This window comes from Pinus tabuliformis, chromosome 2_2, assembly GCF_031772625.1.
Source record: "Pinus tabuliformis cultivar Carrire ecotype Pingquan chromosome 2_2, CPIR1, whole genome shotgun sequence".
NCBI lineage: Eukaryota > Viridiplantae > Streptophyta > Pinopsida > Pinales > Pinaceae > Pinus > Pinus tabuliformis.
This window is the reverse complement of record NC_142300.1, coordinates 53081113-53105387: the sequence shown is the minus strand read 5'-3', so window position 1 is coordinate 53105387 and position 24275 is coordinate 53081113.

Below are 24275 nucleotides of genomic sequence, written 5' to 3'. Positions count from 1 at the left end.
CTGGTGTGCTCAATAATAAGCTTGTATTCTATTGGGTTTAACTGAAAGTAGACCAATGCATGACATCGGCTATACATCGCAGAAAAGTAACGAGTCAAAAACAACTTTGGATAATGATCATATAAACACAACTCATTAAAGAAACCAGGCATTCAGCCCTGGAAATTAAGTTGTTGGCTGAGTTTGACATCGTTCCATGTGCAGCATTCGTCCAAACAAAAAAGACTTCAAGAAACAAAATGAGCCTTCCCAACATATCTGTTATTAAAGGTGGCTCCCAGTCGCTACAAAGCTGTTCACTGCCTAACCTTAAACAATCTTATTATGTACAAGTCTAACCGCAGTTAGGGGCAAGGATATGATGTTTGAACATGGGGTGACTAGTCTATGCTAATATTTTCCTCATTATGGTAATTCTGAACCATAAGTTGGGGAATTCGGAACCTCATTTAACCTAGTCGGGAATTATAAATTATTAATTTTCATTCTAAATTTAAATATTTTTATTTTTTAAATATATATTTAAAAGAAAAATTAGCGCTAGGGTTCCAAAATCACTGATTCCTAATTTCGGGATGAATGCTGCACCCGCACTGTGTTCTTCAGTCGATTCCAATCGCACCCACGATTCGTGTAACTTTGATGTGAAATATACTTTCTCAAACTTTGTTTAAGTGTAATGTTGGTGCGCAAACAAAAAGATTGTGTACAGTACTGCTGTTTTCTCTAGGGCTTTGGGAGTTCATTTTGTGCTGGTGTATTAAATACAATATGTCTTTTGACAAAGCCTTCCATACCTGCTTTGTTGGAGAGAATCGGGTTTCGATTTTATTGTTATCTGTTAAATCTGGTGTTATACAAATTAATCAAATCTTTTAAAGATTTCTATGGATTTTGTACAAACATTCTTAAAACTAACAATGCCTTAATCTCCTGTATTCGCATCTATTTTTCTACTTGTACACATCAGCATGGAATCTTTAAACTATTTTAATGATGGAATTTGTTTATTTAAAGTGTCTAATCCCTTTCCAAAATTATATAATGCAGCTAATGGAAGCTTTCTTCTACAATTATATTTTGGAAATGTTCAATATTTGTGCGTTTCTGAAGCGTAACCGACATGTAGACATCAGCCTGCAATCTATAAACTATTTTGATGGTGCAGTTTATTGATTTAAAGTGTCTCCCTTTTCAAGAATATTTAATGCAGCTAATGGAAAATTTTCATCTACAATTACATTTTGGAAATGTTCAATATTTCTTTGTTTCTGAGTAATGGTTTTACTATGTTCTTTTACCAAATAGATTCTCCCTTGTACCGGTATCTAACAAATATTTTTTCCTGCCCTTGTTTAATTTACTGCAGGTTATTAATACAGCTTAGCGGAATAGAGATTAGGCATATGAAGAGGAGGTGATAATACCTGCAAGACTTTTTCAGGGGAACTGGTGCATGAATCCTCTGTGCGAAGCCTAAGAATGTTGGATACATCTGAAACTAATGAAGAGGCTCTTTCTTTGATTATTAATGTAAAATTCTTATTATAGCTTCTATATTTGCGGATACTTTTGCAACAGCGGTTTAAGATCCGCGAGGCAATCACTTCGACTTGGTTCAATGGCATAAAAGTGTGTCTGCCATACGTCACCTCATTTGAGTTCATAGCTGAATTGTGCTAAGCAATTCCTTCTGGTTATGTATGGTGTTTACTTCCATGTAATCTTTATGCACAGAGTAACAAAGATGGAAAGTATTTTCCAGCAGCAAATGTTGAGATGATATTTCCTTTTGCCAGTCTTTATGGCATGCAAAAGTTGGCATGCAAAAGTTGCAAATACTCTTTTTACTATCAGCTGCAAAGTTGACAGGAAATCAAACTAGGTAAGTAGTATTTGTTTAATCCATAATCTAGCAAAAGCTAAATCTTTTTATGGCAAGATTTGGCAATGTGAATTTCCCAAATTTTCATCCTATTTAATCTATCTGGTCTTGCACTCTCTATTCTCACCCAAGAAACAATAACTTTGTATTGATGTGTAGCCTCCATCCAATTGCTCCACATACCCTTTACTTTCTATCGAAACCTATTAAACCTCAAATTGACACATTTTTTTTTCCATTTAATATTCATTATTAACTAGTGTTGGCCTTCACCATGGAGCATTCATTCAAAACTAAAATGTCACATATAGAGATATGTTTTTACCAACCAAAGAGATTCTTGCTACCACTCGCAGCATGAAGGCATGGCTGGAAGGCCCCACACACACACTCTACTAAAAGGGTATGAGAAGAGAGGAGATATCACTCTATTTTAGTGATAAATCAAGAAATTCTAGGATAAGACAAAAGAGGGTTAAAAAGGGAAGAAGAGCCACCAAGCCAAATAAGATTTTAAGGTCTTATCACTGATTACCTAGGGATGTAGCTTATTAAAGTGTTTTACTCAGGTTTTAGATCAAGATTTACTAGCAAATCAAATGAGGAAAGAGAGTCAACTAATTGGGAGTAATTAATTAAAATATTCTTTAATGAACTAGAAATCCTAATGCGAGATGCAAAGATAAGGAGAGAACTCCCACATGTTTCAATGTTGTAGATGATAAAGCTCCCTTGGATAAAGTGGAGGGTTGTGATAGGATCCAAAAGTGATCCATGTTTTTGGAAGAACCTACACACTTAGCTCTAATTTCTTGGAAGACAAGATTTGACAAAATCTCCAATAAGAGGATATATATATATATATATATATATATATATATATATATATATATATATATGAATGATAAACACTACATTTATTTTTGTAAAGATAAATTAATGACAATGTAAAGTTGAGAGACCTTAGTGCCCTACGTGGGGGTGATTCCTCCCTTACCCTAGTCGTGATGGAACCTCCCTTTAGGTTTCAAGGTTGAGACTTTCAAGGTTTGAACATAACTAAGCCAATGCAGTTACCCTGCAATGAATCATTCAAACTTGCAATATTAAAGCCAAGCTAGATACAAGAGACCCCTACAAAGGTGTTGTTAATGACATATCCAAACAACCTTAATGGCTTGAGAAAAATGGAAGAAGTTTAGTTGTTAAACAAAGTTTATGTCTGCAAATTTTGGCTTTCAAAGATAAAAGGAGTTTGGAAGACTTTCAAAGTTGAACAAGTTGTACAAAAAGGAATTAAATGGTATAAATAGGCAAGGGAGTGACCTCAAAGCATATGAGAATGTTAGTTTAGTCGTTGGATGGTTTGAGAAATCTATAATTTCCATACCTTGCATGTTGACATTGTGTTACATATTTGGTATAATGGAAATGTGGGTGTTAAAGGCCTAAATAAACTCTCAATTGCACAAGTTGAGATAGTCATGGTACTCCCAAGAATCACAATATACTTTTCACTAAGAGATTAGGGAGGGTTTGAGGGTTTTGACTTTAATTAAATCCATAAATAGCTAGTTCCAAATGGATTTGCATAACTTGAAATGAGACATCTTAAGTCACAATGGACCCAATTAGGATGGTGTGCACCTCCAACTAGATTCATGAAGTTAGGAAATGCCTTGAATGAGTACCGAAGGGTGAAATTGGTGACTAAGGGAAAGAGACCAAGAGGGGAAGAGACATAAGGAACCCCTTTAAGTGCTAGACCTTCTACAGAGGTTCTACGCAATGGAAAGTGGTTGACCTCATTGGAGAATTGGTTGTGAGGTATTGTATCGTTGAGTGGGTCAATAAAAATTATTTAACATAAATAAAAGGGCATCATTTGGAGCTTTAAATACTATGACATATGAAATAGACTACAATAGAAAAATCACATCATGGAACAAAACTATTTACCTTGGAAAGTCATACAAGGAAACCAACATTCAATGAAGGACTTTTTCTGTCTACCTTTCTATATTATGCATATTACAATGCATATTACAAGTTTGTCCAAGCTTTTTGGTAGCTTATGAAACATTATGGCATTACATAGACCTCTAAATATGCTTTCATCTCTTTGCCTTGTTAGTATCTCCTCAACACACTTGCTTATATTATGGAACAATTGATAGTTAGTGAAAAAGTGAAGCCTTCTCCCCATTCTTCTAGCTTTTGATATCTGGAATTAGGGCTTAATATGTTTAAGGTTTGGAAACCCTCTTGGAACCTCCATGATGCTTCAATAAGTCTTTAGGGGATTCACACATGCTACTAAGTTTGCATATTTGAATTAAGGAGAAATAACATCATCACCACTTGGACATGTGGGGAGCGTTTGAGTAATTACTTTGTCAATGTCATGAATTTTGCATACAAACTTCATTTTAGGTGCATGACAACTTGTTGGAAGGATCTCAATGAAAAGAACACATTTAGTGTTATGCAACCAACTCGCAAAATAGAAGAAAATATAGATCAACAACTTAAAAATTAGCCTCTTTGAGGGGGAAACCTCCTTTACATTACATAAATGAACAATTCTTGGATGATACAAATGATAAGACCTCCTTGGTATATATTGGAGTCTAAGTGGTCACAATATAATCTGAGCCTACATAGCAATAATAATGTTAGGGTACAACAATAACAAAAGTGGGCTTATATGGGGCACAATAATAACATGGGGGATACATGGGCACAACAATGACAATAGGGGGCTACACTAACAATAACATTAAAGGGAATACACTAGTATTATAGGGACCTAACATGCCCCTCTCTCTCAAAAAAGTGTTTTCCTCAACGCTTGAGTAGTTTTGGATGCTTATGTACAAAATTCTAATATAAATTACTTTGAAAAGTGCCATAATATCAAGCTAACCATGGAGGAATACACTAGTATTACAGGGAATTTAGCGTTAAATTCCTTGAACCAAGCATGTTGAAATCCAATAAGAGGGGGAATTTCTTAGCATAATATTTACTTGTGAAATTATTTAATGTTCTTTTGTTCTCCTTTATTATTCATCAAGCAATTAACATTCAAAACAAGAAAGTAGAGATCATAGTGCACAAAAGACGAGAGACAACATAAATTAGGCTCCAAGCTAGGGAAAAACCCAACAAGGGGGAAACCCAAGACCGATCATTTTCTTATAGAATCAAATCAAAATGAGATATGCAAGATCCAAGACCAAGACCAAAATCGCTGCCAAAATGAACACTCCTCCAAGTCACCTCTTATGTCAATGTCAAACATGGTCAAACTATCCCAAATTTGGTCAACTCTTGAAATTTCAGCCTTGTAATTTTGGGCTTGTAGTAGCAACAAAAAAAAAATTGTCCTTCAAGTCTAAAATTTGGTCAAACAAAATTATCTCTTCTTTGAATTCAATTCTCTCCTTTTACTTTTGCTTTTTGTCCGCCTTTGCATGCTTTAGATGTACTTCTTGTGTGTGAATGAATGATCTCCAAATGAGTTGAATTTCCTCTTATATATAGTTGTCCAAGAGGGTCGAATAGGTGACTCTTGGAGGCCTAGGCCGACTTGTTCCCTAGGAGGGTCGACTTGACAACTTTTGGTGGTCTTTGACTCGATAAAAAATTATTTTGACTCGTAATAAATTATTTTTGACTCAATTGACCCTATAAGCATGAAGAACATGCTTTGACTAAAAATAGAATAATGATAATGAATATAATTAATGATAAAATTACATTTTATTACATTATGAAGATTGACAGTCGCTACATTTTTCAACACTCCCTCTTAACTAGGAAAATATTCATAATGACATAATATGATACTCTCAAGTTGAAATATTCATATAAGAAAGGATCCAGGTTGATAAGCATCAATGATGATTTTTCATCATCATAGCTAGCATTTTTAAAATAGCAAGGCCTTGACTTATGAGCTCTATCTCTCCATTAGATCATAGCACAATGCTAGGAGGCATAAATTTGGACACCACCACCTCTCTAGGCACATACCCCATCTGAATGTTCACCAGGTATGTCCTCACGTGACTATTAATCCATTGTCACAACATTTGACACTAGGATATATTGTTCCTCAGGACTATTTTTATCTTGGATAATGTACTTGACTTACGACGGTTAATACTAGTCAAAGTACAAATCCTCAAAAAATATCGGTCTCAGATGCTTATCCAATTCACCATTCTCCCTACCAATGCCTTCACTAGGCTTACGATTGTTAGTCTTAGCCATAGTACATGACACATGGATAATACAGTGTCCACCCTCACTCCCTCTCAAACAAGGAGAACTAACCACAAGCCTAAGTGTTAAATTATGGTATGTTCTATGCTTAGAGTTGTTTACTTCTTTTCTTCTTATTAGCCACAGATTAGTAATCACATATACATTAAGTAAAGTGCAGATAGAACATTAAACGATCAACAGAAAACAAGCCAAGACAAGAGACACAAGATGTGGCGGCTAGCTAGGGACAAACCCCAATGCGGGGAAACCCTTTGATCAAATCTTCTTTTATCTTCAATAGTTCAGCAGAGAGAAAATAGTACAAAATCAGAATTATGTAATTTTATATCAGCAGCAACAAACCCTAGATCAACAAAGTCAAACTTGGTCAGACGAGTTGAAATTAACATCCAATATGCTTGGTCAATTTCCGGTCAACTAGCCCTCGAACAGCTTGAAGAAACAACACTTGAACAACCTAAAAAACACAGTCAAACCACTGTTGACTGAAGTCAACTTGTTGCCCAAAACTAGGGCAGTCAATGCTAGTCAAACCTGTGGACGAATTGCCTCGTTTTTTGTGCCAAAATCTGCGACCTGCTTAGGAGAGGCAGCCACACTAAAACCACACCCTTGATGAGTCAACGCTTGGTCAATGTAGGTCAAAGAGACCTTCAGCAACTTCTGCGTCCTCCTTTCAGCGTCCTCCTTGCCCTAATGCGTCCTCGCTCTTCCCACGTGTGAGTTGCTCCTTGTATAACCCAAAGCTAAGGAGAGAGAGAAAATGAGTGAGATGAGATGATGAGAAAATGAATCAACCTCTCTTGTATTTATATGATTCACTGGGCATGTGTGCCACACATTTAACTGTTTGCCGACCTTGACAATTTGTCAAGTAAATACAAATAAATTCATATCTCCATAAATACTTGTCGAAATCGGATGATTTTTAGATCAATCCTACACCTCTCGACAAGAGGAATCTAGGAAAAATATCAGCTGCCATAAATGAGGTGACCCACATGGAGTTTGGCCCTAGTTGCCAATTTTAACACTCCCTCTCAACTAGGGAGAACTCCATCTGCAATCCGTCTGACCGTCGCTACTATCCCAGCCATCAAATGCACTGCCCTACACTGCTTGGCCCTGCTCTGCTCTGCTCGAACTATGAAGAAGAAGAAATGATCGAGGATGTATCATACCATCCTCCACTGACCCGAAGTCAGTCTCAGAGTGTGTCATACCACTCTCACTGATCCCAGATCAATGGAGGTCATCCTAGCATAGGGAGTACGGTAGATACAATGATGTGTCTATTGATAGTACTACTAATGGTCCCTAACCCCATTTCCCTACTCATTGATCAGATGAGAGGTACTTCCCATGAGTCCCAGACTACATGGGTAGGATGCCTCGACAGGAGGATGAATCATCCTGTCCACAGGAGAACGAATCATGTTGTCCAACAGTCGCCACAGGAGAACTAATCATCCTGGCCCATAAGAGAACTAATCATCCTGTTCAACAGTCTCCACGGAGAATTAATCATCCTGGCCCACAGGAGAACTAATCATCCTGTCCTACAGATGCCATGGAGAACTAATCATCCTGGCCCACAGGAGAACTAATCATCCTGTCCTACAGTCGCCACGGGGTGTCACAGGGGAAGGTTGAACCTTTCACCTGTACATAGTGCACCACCAGCGGATGGTGAGTCGCCATGTGGTCACATGTCGCTCCAAGAAGTACCCCGCGACCCCCTGGAGCTCCCAGAGCTCAATACATCATACTCGACCCTCATAAGAGGGTCTCTGAACGACACCAAGTCGTTCTCGGAAAGTCAAGAATTTGACCTTTCCCAAGGGCTTCGTCAAAATGTCAGCGACCTGTTCATCTGTACCGATATGTTGGAGCCTTATTGCTCCCTGCTGCACCATATCTCGAATATAGTGGTACCTGATATCGATATGCTTGGAGCGATCATGAAATACAGGATTCTCTGATAAACGAATCCCACTCTGGTTGTCACACAGGAGCACGATGGTATCCAATGTAAATCCAAATAGCTCACTGAAGAGCTTTCGCAACCAGACCGCCTCACAAGAGACCATACTAGTAGCAATATACTATGCCTCGGCGGTGTTCAAAGCCACCGGCTTCTGCTTCCTGCTCATCCAGGATATCGAGGCAGATCCCAAAGAGAAACAACACCCAGAAGTGCTCTTTCGGTACACCACACTGCCTACCCAATCAACATCGGTATATCCATTTAGTCTCACATCTCCGACAGTGTATCTCAACCCATGAGTGATTGTGCCACGAAGATATCTCAACAGATTCTTAGCACCAATCCAATGTGAGTGGTGAGGCTCAACCATATGTTGACTCAACCCGTTGACTGCAAAACATATACCCGGACGAGAGTTCACCAAGAACATCAATGCTCCGATGAGTTGACGATACTCGGCAACATTTCGTAAAACGGGTCCAGCAGCACTACCGCTTAACTTCTCGAAGTCAAGCTCCATCGGGGTAGTCACGAACTTGCAGTCCACCATACCGAATCTCTCTAATATCTTCACCACATATTTTCCTTGAGATAGGAAAATCTCCCCTGGCTTCTACCAGACTTCTAGTCCTAGGAAATAGTGCATCAGTCCTAGGTCCTTCATCTCAAATTCAGAAGCCAACTCCCTCTTACATTTGTGAATGAGAGGGTCTGCACTTGTTAGAAAGAGGTCATCAACGTACAACACCAGTATGAGAGGATTGTCATCTTCAACCTTAAAGTAAAGGTTAGGGTCGGCTTCACTCCTAGTGAATCCCAGCTTCATCAAGTAGCTATCGATCCTCTCATACCATGCTCGGGTGCTTGCTTCAGCCCATAGAAGGCCTTCTTCAACCTGCACACATGAGATTCTCGATCATGAATCTCAAATCCTTCGGGTTGCTCCACATAGACCTCCTCTTTGATCGAACCATGCAAGAATGCGATCTTGACATCCATCTGATGCAGGTTCCATCCTTGTGAAGTAGCGAGGGCTATGATCGAGCGGATGGTGGCATATCGGGCAACAGGTGCAAATATCTCATCATAGTCTATACCTTCCTTCTGACAGAAGCCACGAGCGACAAAACAAGCCTTATGCTTTTATGCACTTCCATCAACAGTTCAACTGCATGCTTTATCTTGTAAAGCCATTTCGAAGTGACAACTTCTTTGTCTTAGGGTTTGGGAACCACATCCCAGACATCGTTTTTCATGATGGACTCATATTCCTCAGTCATAGCATCCTTCCATACTTGATGCTTGACAGCTTCTGCGAATGACGAAGGCTCATTTTGGATGATCGTGCTCATGATGGTCAAGTATCCCTGATACCTGGTCGGCTTCTTACTTTCCTGGAAGGTTCCCCTAGGTGCAACGTGCCCTTCAGCATCATCAAGTGTCCCCCTAAGCCATGAAGGCCTCTTCCTAGAAGAGGAAGGCTCTTGCAGAGGGGGATCAATAGGATCCATAAGTTCTTCCACATCGGGCATCGTCTCATCTTCCTTTTCCTTGGGTTCCTTGGTGTCAGCTTCTTTAGATCCCCTTTGAGTAGGAAGATTGTCAACTTTGCTAAGAGCCATATCTTCGTCAAAGGTGACATCATGGCTAATCTCGATTTCCCTTTGACCAACCACATAGATTCTATAGCCCTTAGTGTTTTCGCTATAGCCCACGAAGATTCCTTTCTTTCCAAATGCACCCAATTTGTTCCTCTTCTCCTTCGGCACATGAAAATATACCGTACTTCCAAAAATTCTAAAATGAGATATGTCAGGTTTCTTAGCAGTGAACATCTCTTCGGGAGTCTTGGAACCCAATGCTTGATGAGGGCATCGGTTTTGAACATATACGGTGGTATTCGCAACTTCGGCCCATAGAAACTTCAGAAGTCTTTGATCGTGAAGCATAGCACAGACAACTTCCACAATTGTATGATTCTTCCTTTCCGCCACACCATTATTCTACTCAGGAGTATATGGTGTTGTAGTCTCCCTCTTAATGCCATCCTCTTTGCAAAAGTCATGGAACTCATTGGATTCATACTCAGTCCCATTATCAATCCTTATCTTGATCTTCTTTTCGGTTTGATTCTCGATCAAGGCTTTGAAGTGATGAAACCAAGTGAACACCTCATCCTTCTTTTTCAAGAGGTATATCCAAGTCTTGCGAGAATAATCATCTGTAAAAGTGAGGTAATATAAATATCCTCCCAAAGAGTTCACAGGCATCATACTAGATATGTCTGAGACTCTGAGTGAACTAACTGCAATATATTGGAGGTCTTGCTTTGGCTTGAGGGGAATGGTCCCCTTTTGAGCTTTCCCTTGGCACATCTAGGACATACACCTTCTTGCTCTACTCGGAACTCGGGCATCCCTGTCACCATTTGTCTTGCATTTGGTATAGCTTTATAATGAAGGTGAGCAAACCTCCGATGCCATAGTTCGGACTGAAGTGATGTGTCACAATACATGACACCCAACGTACTTCCTCCGACCTGATATAATGAATCGACTCGAAACCCAAGAGTGAAAGCTTCCTTAAAATTCTCCCAAAGAGTTCACAGGCATCATACCAGATATGTCTGAGTGAACTAACTGCAATATATTGGAGGTCTTGCTTTGGCTTGAGGGGAATGGTCCCCTTTTGAGCTTTCCTTTGGCACATCTAGGACATACACCTTCTTGCTCTACTCGGAACTCAGGCATCCCTGTCACCATTTGTCTTGCATTGGGTAGAGCTTTATAATGAAGGTGAGCAAACCTCCGATGCCATAGTTCGGACTGAAGTGATGTGTCACAAGACATGACACCCAACGGACTTCCTCCGACCTGATATAATGAATCGACTCGAAACCCAAGAGTGAAAGCTTCCTTAAAATTCTTTTTCCATACACGTACCTTGCCATCAATGAAGGTTACCTTGTAGCCTTTGTCCTCCATTGCCGAAACAGACACCAGGTTCTTTTTGAGATCAGGTACATATAGGACTTCTTGCAAATGAATTGTATTACCCTGATTCAATTGAAGAGTGACATTCCCTATGCCTTTCATAGGATATTTTTCATTGTCCCCATGAACAATTTCCAGGTTGGTCTCCTTTTCTATCATATTGGAGAGAGCTTCTTTGTAGCCAGTGAAGTGTCTTGAGGCAACACTATCAATAAACCAATTCCCCAGCGAGTCCGGGGGAGCAATAGTAGAGAGGGCCGCTGGTAGACAATATTCATCTTGCTTATTGTTAACAACATTAGATTCATACCTGGAGTTTCTTGCCTTCTTGAAGGGTTGTCCTCTTCCTTGATTTCCTGCATTTCTTTTACCTCTGCCATTGGACCTGCCATTCCTTTGATTGCCTTGAGAGTGATTTTGGTCATCGTCATGGTGTGAGTCCCTTTTATCAGGTCAGCAGAAGTATGACGAGGTCAAATCGACAGCGCGCACCGTCGCCATCACATAGAGGTTGGCAAAGCTGCAGGAAGCGAAGGCACTGAAGGAACATGTGGACGCAACACAGTGCAAGGAGGAAGTACTGAAGGCCAGATTGCGGCCTTGGCTAGATGAAGCCTATGTGCTCACGGCCACCATTGAAGGAAAATTGGCTAGTTTGCAGGAAACACAATAGAAAATACTAGCAGATAGCACAGGACCAGCGATGGAGCAACTAGTCGAGCAGGTTAAGCAGGCGGCGACGCAGTGTACCACCGAGGTTGCAGTAGTACAGGTGGAGCTGGGAGGTCTTCGCGACAAGATCTTTGTGCCAGCAGAGTGACTCGGGGGCGAGTCACCATATTTGTGTTGGGGGCCTATTGGGAACAGGTCCCCTAGTGTCAAGTCTGGGGTTAAAAGCCCAAGTTTTGTATAAGAAGTGTAAAATCTCCGCATTTTGTGGTCACGGAGCGCGAACATGTAAAGAGTCATAAAGGGTTTCCACCCTTTGTTTAATGTAAGACATGTCAACTTTAGGAGATCTACCCATGGTCCGCGGACCATGGGATTGTATAAAAAGAAGTCTTAGAAGAGTCTTTTGGAAATTTAGTTCAGCTCAGTTCAGATAGGTTTGTGAAGAGTCATTGATGTAATGGGTCTGTGAGAGCTAAGAGCGAAGAGTCTTAGCGTAGGAAAGAGGTTCTGCAGTTGTGTGCGCAGAGGCCTAGGGTAGAAGCCTGCAGCTGAGTGCGCGGATCCCTGCAGCTGTGTGTGCAGGGTAGTTAGAGTCTGTAAAGGAGATATGAACATCAATAAAGAGAATTATTCTAGAATTACCTATGTATGAGCTATTTTACTTCTGTTATGAATGCATGCGATTATGTTATGTTGAATACTGGGTTTATGATTTAATGTTGTATTGATGCGCGAATCTATGTGTTTTACATTGTTATATGAACACAAGTAAGAATATTTGTTTACGCGAAGATAATCATAATGCATTTTGAAGTTATCCACTACTTAAGCTAATCTGGGTATTACAAAGGCGCGTAAGTGTCTGAATCGCCTATTTAGGGTACGCAAAAGATAGTCGTAGACCTTCACGAAGGTCTAGAGGATGACTAAGGGAAGTATATCGATAAGCCCTAAAAGGCTTATCGATCTGCGCGAAGGAAGGCGACATCACTGCCATCTCAGGGTGCGGAAACTTGGTTTCTTCACCCCCCCATACTGCTTCAGGTGAGACTTCAGTCCACGCTGCGTGGATTGATGCCGAAAGGGCCAATAGTGTAGGGATTTGCTTCAGGGCCCATCAAGCCAACGGGGTCTCCCCAATATGAAGTCCCAATTAGACCTCACACCGTTTGGTATAGGATCCCCATCTAGAAATGTGGCTTGACTACCATGTTCTTAAATATTTGCCTTGACTACAATAGTTATCATAAGAGATAAACACGTATGTACTTTTGAATGAGAAAGTAAGTATTCCTTGGCTACAATAGTTAGCATAAGAGATAAACATGTATGTACTTTTAAATGAACAAGTATGCCTTGTGAAATTTTCAATTGCAAAATGTATCAAGGTTATTTCACCAAAAGGGAAGAGAAAGTGAATTTTTAGAAGAAAAGTAGTAGTACTATTTTAATAAAGACACACACAAATACATATGAAATAATCATTAACCATCTAGCGAAATAGTTCACATAGACATAACGATCGTTAAAGAAATTACAACACATTCAATATAATAAGCACCAAAGCGAATGAAGTAGTTCAATTTCTTTAGTACATAAGAACACAAACATATACTGCAAACATCCAAATAACAGTGTTACTTCATGATACATGCATGAAAGTGTGTTGGCTCAATGAGCTTCAAATATTAAGCAAAAGTTCCAAGACACAATGATACAATGAGACACCACTAGCTCCAATATTGGAGCATTAGGACCTCTAAAAGAACAATCTTTCTCTCTAATGCCTAGTTGGAGAAGCCAAGGTGAAAATTCCCTTCTTTGAGTTATGAGGCTTCTTTTATAATAAGAGAAATGACGTTTCATATTCCTAATGACTCTTGAACTGCGCTCATGACTCTAAGACTTCTAATATGAGCTTTGGACTTCCACAAGACTTTTGGATTTTTCCTAATGACTCTTTTGTCCATATATAACTCTTGAACTTCCACATATTTAAATTTACAATATTGTGAAAATTACATTATCATTTTCCACGTCATCATGTGACGACAACATGACAATTCATTGACATTGATGACTTGGACCCATGGTGAATTATAACATGGAATTCTGTGAGAAGTGACGACACTGCTACTTTGTCTTCAATAATTTGTACATGTCTTGCATTGTAATTGTTTTCTACCCTCCAAAGGGCCTTGAGATGTAATGGAGTCTTCATGGGTTTCCTTGATAATCAGAATCCAATGTTCTTTCAATTTTTGTAACATTTTTCCTTTGTTCCTTAGCCTTCAAAATGCTTCCTTGAAAAGCCTCTCTTGACATATCTCCTCGAACATTTTTTTCCATGCTTACTAGGAACATCTGCAGGTATGAATCACTTACGGCAATAAAACATTAGCCCTATAATCTCCTATTCTAACATGATTCATGAAAATTTCTAACTGTGGATCAACATTGTCCAAGGGAGAGAAGGGCCTTCTAGGCATAGAGCGCACTTGTAGGAGATAGGGAAGGGCATCACTGCTCACTGAGACTACGCCATGTGCAGGTCTGGAAGAGGAGGGGTCAAGGTGAGCACAGAGTGCAGTTGCAAGAGATAAGGTTGTAGGCACTATTCATTGAAACTGCACCAAGCACTAGGGAGGAAATCCAAGGCCACAAGGAGGGCACAGGGCACAATTGTAAGGCACAAGTAGGAGCATCACTACCCTATAGAAGTGCACAATGTGCTACACTAGGAGGTAGAGACAAGACTGGTGCAGGGAGGAAAGATACGTAGCAAGGAAAAGGTCCATGCTGACTAGAATTGCACAGTGCGCATGAGAGAGAGGGAAGGCTTGGGATAGCATAGGAAACAATGCTAGCTGACAAGGGGATCAATGTTAGGCCTTAGAAGTGTGCAATGCACTCTTCCTAACCTAGAGGTCAGGTTGCAGGGCCAAAAAAATGGCTAAGTATGGAAAGGTAAGACTTGGAAAAACACAATGAGTTAGGGGTAAAATTAAGAATTTCACATCTCAAATCATCAATATAACTTAAATAGGAGCCTAGACTAAGTAATATACATCAAAACGCCAGTAAAAAAAATCTCCAAGTGCGACAAACAAGGCATACACAGTTGCGACACATAAGTGTTGTTTTGTGACTAGAAAGTGTACTATGACTCAAAAGTGTGTTATTTCTACTCTAGACCATCCGAAAACACTCATGAAGGATCATAGACACTAGAAACATGTGTAAAAACATAAAATGACACTTGATGACCAAAAGCAACACTTCTCATGATAGCAAGTAGGATCCAAAATTAGAACATAGAAAATGTTTTGGAGGGTGTTGTAGTAGCGACAAGAGACTCAAAACAATTTTTCCTTTACACTTTCTTTGCAATTTCCAAATGGGAATTAACTTCAAGACTTATGAAAAATACTCTTTTTACTTGATAAACCCTAGAAGCATGAAGAACATTCTTGACCTAGAGACAAATCAAGTTGAGCGTGAAACCCATGCTAGAAAATAATAATTATTTTTCTTCTTTTACAAAAATATACAATTTCATAAGTACAAAGGTAATTATGAAGACCAAATCTAGTTACATTCTCTAATAGAGTCGAGTATCTCATGGGGTTGCAGCAACCTTGTTGGATTTTTGTGTTCAACTTTTACTCGCTGGCACTCTAAACCTCTTGCTACAAAGTTTATAATGTCCTTCTTCATCCCCTTCCAAAATAAGAGCGGTTTCAAGTCTGCATCATCTTCTTAACACCGAGGTGTGCCATGTATACTGCTCAATGTGCTTCGCTCAAGATTAATTGGCGTATATCTTCATTTGATGGCACATATATCCTCGCATGGAATTGTAGTATTCCATCACCATTAAGGGAGTACCCTTCATATTTTTGGATCATCATTTCATCCTCCCTCAAACTCTTGTTAACCTCCTTGTACCAAGTGTCCTCAATTTGTAAATTGAGCAACTTCTCCCTCAAATTGTTCTTTAAGGGAATCACCTAAAATATTTGAGGCCTTTGACTTAAAGAATCTTCCACCTTATTTACTATCCCCGTTATCCAAGTAATATCAAAGTCATAATCACTTCTTAATTCTGATCACATTCATTATTTGGCATTGAGATTACCTTGTGTGAAAATGTTGCAAACCATTGTGGTTTGTTCTCCACTCGAACTTCTCTTCCTAGCAAATAGTGCCCCCAAATACACAAAGTGTGCACTATTGAGGTCATCTCAACATCATGAATTGTGTATTGCTCCTAATGTGATCAATGTATCCTCTATGGATATTCAATCATCCTTCCATATTGCATCTAAACACATCCTATAACTCCCTTTGATGCATTAGTACACACCAAAAAGTCTTGTTCAACTTCTGGAACCTTCAGGATTGCTGCGGGTTTCAAAGACTTTTTCAATTTCTTGAATGCATCCCCACACCTTTCCATATGTATAAGTTTATTTTTCTTCCTTTTTAATTCAATTATTGGGTTCACAATCTTGGAACACCCCTCAACAAACTTATGGTAGTAACCAATTTGGACCCATACAACTATATACCTCATGTATGTTGGTTGGTGTTGGCCAATCCATAATCGCCTCAATCTTTGTTGGAGTCCACAACAATCCTTTCCCCAGACATAATATGTCCAAGATAATTTATCTATGATTGATAACATGAGCATTTTGACAACTTTCCATATAGCTTGTTATCTCTTAAGTATTGCAACACAATCATGAGATGTTCATCACGCTCTACTCTAGTTTTTGAATAATTCAATATAATAGATACCCAAACTTATCTAAATAATCACAAAATACCTTGTTCATCTTACTCATAAAGACTCCATCATTTGACTCATAGATACTCTAGGGACATTTGTCAAACCTAAAGGTAACACTACCAACTCATAGTGTTCCAACATTGTCTTAGATGTTGTCTTTGGGATATCTTCCTCCTTCATCCTTAATTGATGATATTGCAATCTCAAGTCTATCTATTGAAATGATAGATGCATCCTTCATCTAATCGAATAGGTCATCTACCCTTAGTAAAGGATATGGATTCTTAATTGTGGCTTTTCTTAACTATAGATAATCGATACAATGCCTCTAAGAACCAACATTCTGTGTTATCTAAGAATAGAAGGAATGCATTAGATCAAAACAACTTTAACTATGTTGAGATGGATTTGGGTACGAAGCAGAAAGTGGGGAAGGTCAAGGGACTCATTTGATCTTAATAACAAACCTTGAGACCATCACCTCAAACATCTTGATGTTACTTGCATGAATTGAACATCGATGGTCCATTCTACTAAGTCTACCCCCATAAATTGAGTTTAAGGGTTATCTCTCAATTTTTCAAATAATTATAGCTAATATTCAATGGGTATATAATATTGATATTCATACTCTACCTAGGCTTAATCTACATGTGATAGCCTCAAGCTATATAATATAATTTAAATTGTAACAATAATATTTAGTTTTTATTTAATTCAAAGATGTAAAATAAATAAATAAATAAAATTACAGAAAATGCATATTTGGAATTTGGATTACTATGTCACCAAAATAGTGTAACTAATAGAAATTATTTTAGTTTATAATTAAGGATCTGAAACAATATTCATATTTAATAACTTAATAATACATTTAAATTTAATTAATCATTTTCTTTCATTTTTTTGTTAGCATGTACAAAAGTATAAAAATATGATTATTTTAAAAAGTCATGCTCATACTTAATTGGAAATATTTGAGAATTTTTAGTTGGCGGATGAGAGCATAGTGAATCCTCAAAATCTTGAAGTAAATTATTGAAATACTTAAAATTATGCAACTCGGGTTAAAACATTTTGAATTTCACAAGTTATTGCATGTCCATTGATAATATTTATGAGTGACTTTGGAAGAGAGAAATCGAAGCCTTCTATCATGGGCTCTTGGAAATCACAATTTCTGTTGCTAGTAAAATAAGCATGCTCTACTTGTTAACAATTTATTATATCTTCTAACTTCACATAGCAACATTAGTTAAATTGTTAAATGAGTTCTCTAATTAAGTATCAGGTGAAAATGAAGTTGTAAAGGAGAAACAGAAGGAAGTGTGGAGAGAACATGTAAATCTTTTTCCTAATAATATATCCCAATTTGAACTCATCACTCAATCATCACATATTGTTTTTTCCCTCTCCATAAACTTTCATCTCAGCACTATTTGTGGAGAGGATGCATCAGATGCCATTGGCAACAAAAGCGGAGACAATTTTATGGGCATTTTACTAGTATATAGGATTTTAAACTAAAAGAATTCAAGATGGTCAATGTTATCTGAGGCTTTTTGTTATGTGGTAAGCTTCATTTCAAGGTTTGTTAGTTGTTATTGCATTGTTTGAAATTAAGTTGTTTTTCTTTCTCACAACTAAAAAGGATTTTATAATTTGAAATAGTCTTCCTCTTATAATTGCAAGTATCATGGATATATTATGAAGTTATTACAATTAAAACATTTTCTTTTTGCGTATCATAATATTGTTTTAAACATTTTTGCAGTGATATTCCAATGACTTAGTTTATTTGTAGTGTTAATGCTTATATATATATATATATATATATCTATATATATATATATATATATATATACTTGTTTGTGAGACACATTGCATACAAGACAATTCTCTATGAGATCAATGAATATCGAAAGAGGACAACTTATGATAAACCAGAAAAGATAACAAAATAAAACTAAAGCACTAGTTGGTCTCTTTTCTTGGTGTGACATTAAGGATTCTATGGTGGCACCATGGCAACATGATTGAAAGAAGACTACTAGAAAACATGATACAATAAAACTCACACATTGGCTTGTTTCTTATGTTAAATGGAGATAGTAATTTATTTTTCGTATTTGTTAAAATAAAGATCACACACTGGTTGGTTTCTTCTATTAAATAGACTTGGTAATTTGTATTTTTGTTTTTACATGTGTAGATAAACAAAATATAGCTTAAACTTTGGTTGGTCTCTTATCTTAATTAGATAACAAGGGTTTTGTAGAACGACACTGTGGCAACATGGATGAAAGGAACAAACTACAGTAGAATAGAATACACATCAAACATTGGTTGATTTCTTAGGTTAAATTTTTCAAGTAATTTGTTTTGATGTATATTATCTAGAAACTATATATAATATAGATTATTAATTTAAGTCTATCATAAGCATTGTTGATATTCTAGCTTATATATATATATATATATATATATATATATATATATATATATATAGCATTTTAAAATAGTGGATATTGATATTAGTGGAGTAAGTAAAATATATTTATGATTGATTCCATTTGTAACATTGATATCCTATTTTCAAATAGAAAATATCCTACTCTAAGTCATTAGAATCAATATTTTTTTTATAACTATTAAAAGAATTCTTAACATAATACGTTGATTCACTTACCGTAATTATCAGCCACTCAGTCAGAGCATGTTTTGAACATCCTTCCCGTGTCAGGGAAATCAAGTGAAGCACCACACTTGATGTAAATAAACCAATGGAAAATATTTCAATCTTTAACTTCAATGATGCAACTCTTAAAATTTGGTAACGTGGCGGTCATGATCGTGGACCCGGTCCATACCTCTGCACTTTATCCATTAGCCACATCCACACCTATCAACTTTATCCATTTGCCACATCCACACCTATCAACTTTATCCATTCGCTTCCTCTCACCTGCTACAAATCACTTTTTGTTTTGTTTTGAAGCTACACTGATATCTCACACTTATCTATTAATGAAACCCTAGTTCAGTTCTAAATGGCGTCATTCTGCAGTGGGGAAAAACCAAATTTGAAAAATTAAAATCGTATTTTTAAATGGATTTTTAGTAACAATGAATTTTATATAATTCAAATAATTACAAAAGATTATATTAGTTACAATTGGAGCATCCAGAAAATGTATCAACTCCCATACACGACTCTTTGATTTGCAAAAATGTAAGAGTCATGAAAAAAAATTTGTAAGATTTTGCCAGCGCAAATCATTCATTGCACCCTTCTCTATAGATTCAAATACAAATATACGAAAATTTAATTTTACCTTTTATAACTTTTATAATTTAACCATAAAAGTAAATCCAAAATAAATATACCTAGCAATAAAGCATAGTATTTACAATGTATATATTAACTACATTGTATTGAGGGTATTTAATTGGATAGTATCCGAGTGATCTTTCAAATCCCACGAAAAGACATTAATAGTCAAAGAAAATCACATGAAGATATTTACATGGAGGAAGATCTCATGACAAAGTGGAGAAGCCCTAGAAAAAAAAATGCACGTCTATTAGCAACCACACTCAATGGTCATCCATTGGCACATAAGCCATCAATTAGATTACATGAGTTGGAAATGGTCTCATGCGAATTTTTTTTAACGGTGATTTTAATTAACCACTTTTCATAGTGGTTATCAACATCACACTACAAAATGATCGTTTCAAAGCAATTGGATAGATTTTATATATTGTTAACTATTTATGTGTAACGTAATTCAGAATTTTAGGTTTTTAAAGACAATAGAGAAGGTTACAAAATGATGGTTTCAAAGTAATTGGATAGATCTTATATTTTACTAACTATTTATATATAACATAACTGGGAATTTAGGCTTTTAAAGACAATAGGGAAAGTTACGCAGATACTTTGGCTGTTAGGTTTTGGGATAATCTATTTAACGATACTTTGGCTGCTAGCTTTTGCGATAATCTATTTAGCCAGGGGTTTGTCGAGAAGCTGAGAGCATTTATTGTGAGGCTTCACACAAAAAAGGGTGAATACATCAATCAGATGAAGAAGCAATTTTTCTTATAGACTATCTTTAACCTCATAGACGTTAAAATAATTTTTTTCTTTTATTTATTTCATGTGAAAACAAGTCATGAAAACAAGTCTATATTGTTTTATTAGAGGTTGTGCTACCTTGCAGGGCTTGTTGCATCAAGAAACTAAATTAGATTATATCAGTTTCTGGTATTTCACGGAATTAATAGCAATTGCTATATGTACCCATCCTAACATATCCATTCAAATGATATAATTCATGTGGTAGGCGTTTTATTTACATGAATTTCACTTTGAACTGCAGTAAAACATTGAGCATACTTTGACTAATAAGTTCACCTTTGATTCTTGTTTCACACATGAAATTCAAAAACAAATATGCTTCACGTGCAAGTAAAATTGGAAATGAGTCAATAGATAAGCACATAGAGCAAAGGACAAACGAAACTTGATTATTTTGGTGGTGTTTGTGAAAGAAATTATGTGTAAGAGCAAAGGACAAAATGAATTTTAATGAAATATCATGTGAATTCAAGAATCTTTTATGTTCCAGACAAAAAGGGAGAAAAGGACAAGTAATTCATTGTAGCGGCTAAAGAAAACAAAACACTCTCGATTGGCTTGTGTTATGCTTTTAATTGTCTGGACTATGGGCATTGCGCTTTCAATGGAACGTATCTAGTTAGTCTTGTTTCTCACTGTTATGTCCACCATCACAGTTATATCCATGGCTACTCCAGTAACTCATGCTTCTACTACATTAACTAGAATCTAATTAGTGGAGATCGATAATCTCCATGGGATCTCATCTCTCATTAATGTTTATAAGGCATCCAAGAACAAGCTTGTAAAGGCACATGATGGCAGTGATAAGGATGTTTGGAATGCCAATGTCCTTTAACGAATTCTGTGAAAGAAAATAAATATCTAAAGAGCTCTCTAGGTTTTAAATGAAGGGAAGTCTAATTTTCTTTAAAGTGTGATTCCAAAAATGCCTTCACGGCAGGATGCATTTAATGCATGACGTTGAGGCATAATTCTACTGGATAAATTGCAGAATTTGAGTTGTTAACGAGAAGTGCATTGAATTGGAACAAAATGTTCAATTGACAAGAGCCGACGGAGGAGCAAGCCAATGCATAGGTCAATTTCAGGATTATGCAGTTTCATGCCAATTATGTACCTATTGGCTAGGATAAGTTTGTCATTTATATCATATTTCTGGAAGCTGGAAAAGAAGTTTCTAGAGCTAACAAAGCTCTGGTTCAAATAGGGAGTTCCCAATGATCTAAAGTTGTGTCATAATGGGGTGATTTTGCAAGATGAAGCATCAAAAGCGTTTGAAGAGAAACTATTCAAGTTTGTTGCTTCAAAGGGACCTACTTGCTACAATAAACTTGGGTGACTATTGAGTTCAAAGTTTTAAGTTTAAGAAGAAACCAGAACTATTTTGAGTGTCAAAAATCAATTCCTTAATCCAAGATCAGGTTATCTTAAGTGAAATATCTGGTGCAAATCATATAGATTCACGTTGCAATTAAACTCTGATAGCATGTTAATGTTATCACACCAAAAATCTAATCATTCATTAGGGGAATTTTGAGGTCTAAAATGGGCCTCCTAAGAAAAATGTACAACCAAAATAAAATTAATAAGAACCAATAGGATTCAAGATGATGAAGTCAACCATGGGGATGATTCATTATTTTTGGAGTAAAAAAGTAAAAAAAAATAAAAAATAATAAAGTAATAAAACTACTTTTTTAACTTGTATTTTCAATTTATCTCCTTAAGGTTTTACTCAAATTTCGAGAAAGAGTACTCGTTGGATGCAAAATTTAATTCCTCATCCAAGGATCACCTATGTTGCATATTTTTTATGGACCCTGCCACATGAAAAATGAGAAATACATGAAAAACGTGATTGCAATCACGTTTTTGATGTATTTCTCAATTTTCATGTAGTAGGGTTCATAAAACGTATGCAATATGGATTCCCTTTTGATGAGGAATCAAATTCTGCATCCAACGAGTATTTTCGCTCGAAATTTGAGTAAACCCATAGGAATATAAGGTGAAAATACGAGCTGAAAAAATAGTTTTTTCTTTTTTCCCTCTAAAATTTGATGATGACAGTAATCTAATATTATTTTATTATTTCCACTATTATTTTATAATTTCCTTAGGAGGCCCATTTTAGACCTCAAAATTCCCTTAATGTGCACGACTTTCAATAAGTTTAAAACATGTTTTGGTGTATTGAGAACTAAATTGTAGATTTCCTAGAGGGATTGTAACATTTGTAAGGCAAAACGGGGCCATAGGTCCTAGAGATGGAACCTACGCTCTGAGACCAAGTGTAGGGACTCTACTTATAATTCTATTTACTCACAATTATTTTTTTTAATTATATTAACTACATGCAATACAACTAAATCACAATTTAAGGAATACAAGACAATATATATATTCTTTTAACAAAATAGAGAGACATTCCTAAGATATTGTATTACCAAGAATGAGGCAAATTAAGAATTTTCGTTTAACATTCATTTATCCATCAATAATAACTATAAGTGAACCATATAATAAACAATGCATCAATGTGCAAGACACATAACACTTTCAGGTCAATTAATCCATAATTTGATTATACAATTTAATGTGATACAATAAACATGTAGTGGAAATTTATGTAACCTGAAGTATCATTCACCGAAGGGATGGAGACTCAAATCAACATTTTTTTATTATTGCGTTCCCTTGTGGCTGCCCACGTACATGTGTGAAGGATGTAGCTTCCCTCGTTGAACATCGCCAACTCACTGGTTGACCTCCCAACCTACTCCTTGGGTACTCTTCTTCCCCACGAACCCTTGAGCTGCATTGGGGTTGTAAGATATTGGAAACGTGCCAGCTAGTGGAGGAGAGAATTATTTTCTCAAGAGTCCCCCTCTCAAAAGAAAACCTCCATTATACCAAACTCACTATAGTCATCTTCATTGTCAAGTTAACATTATCTCATTCATCCAACCATATGGAAAAAAGGGTCCTTTCTCTAATAGTTTGCCCTTTCTTTTATAGGAAGCTTCATAGGTGACACTTGGAACTTCACACATAAATAATTATTTTTATGAATACAAAAGTTTGATTATTCGCCCACCCATGTGTCACCCTCTAAACAAGGCTCTCCAAAATTATTTACTTAAAATTTACTTCAAAAATGATATTTTTCCTCACCCCAACATGACTCCCTATTTCTTCTCCTAGTTGTCTCTTCTTCCCCCTTTATTTTCCTTGATTTGTGTTCATCACTAAATTCAACTAGTAGGTTTCCCTTTTGGTTCCCCAACTACACCCTAGTTTAACTCAATTTGACTCTTAGTCGAAGATCTTTATGTTGGCTCTCTCCACATGGATGTTCTCTCATGAATTTAATTTTTTTTTAATTTAATTTATTATTCCTTATTTTCATTTACCACCCTCTTTTTTGAATGAGGATAAAATATTTTAGGATTAATCTTTCTAATTAACTTTATGGAACCCCCCCCCCTTTTTCTTATTAAAAC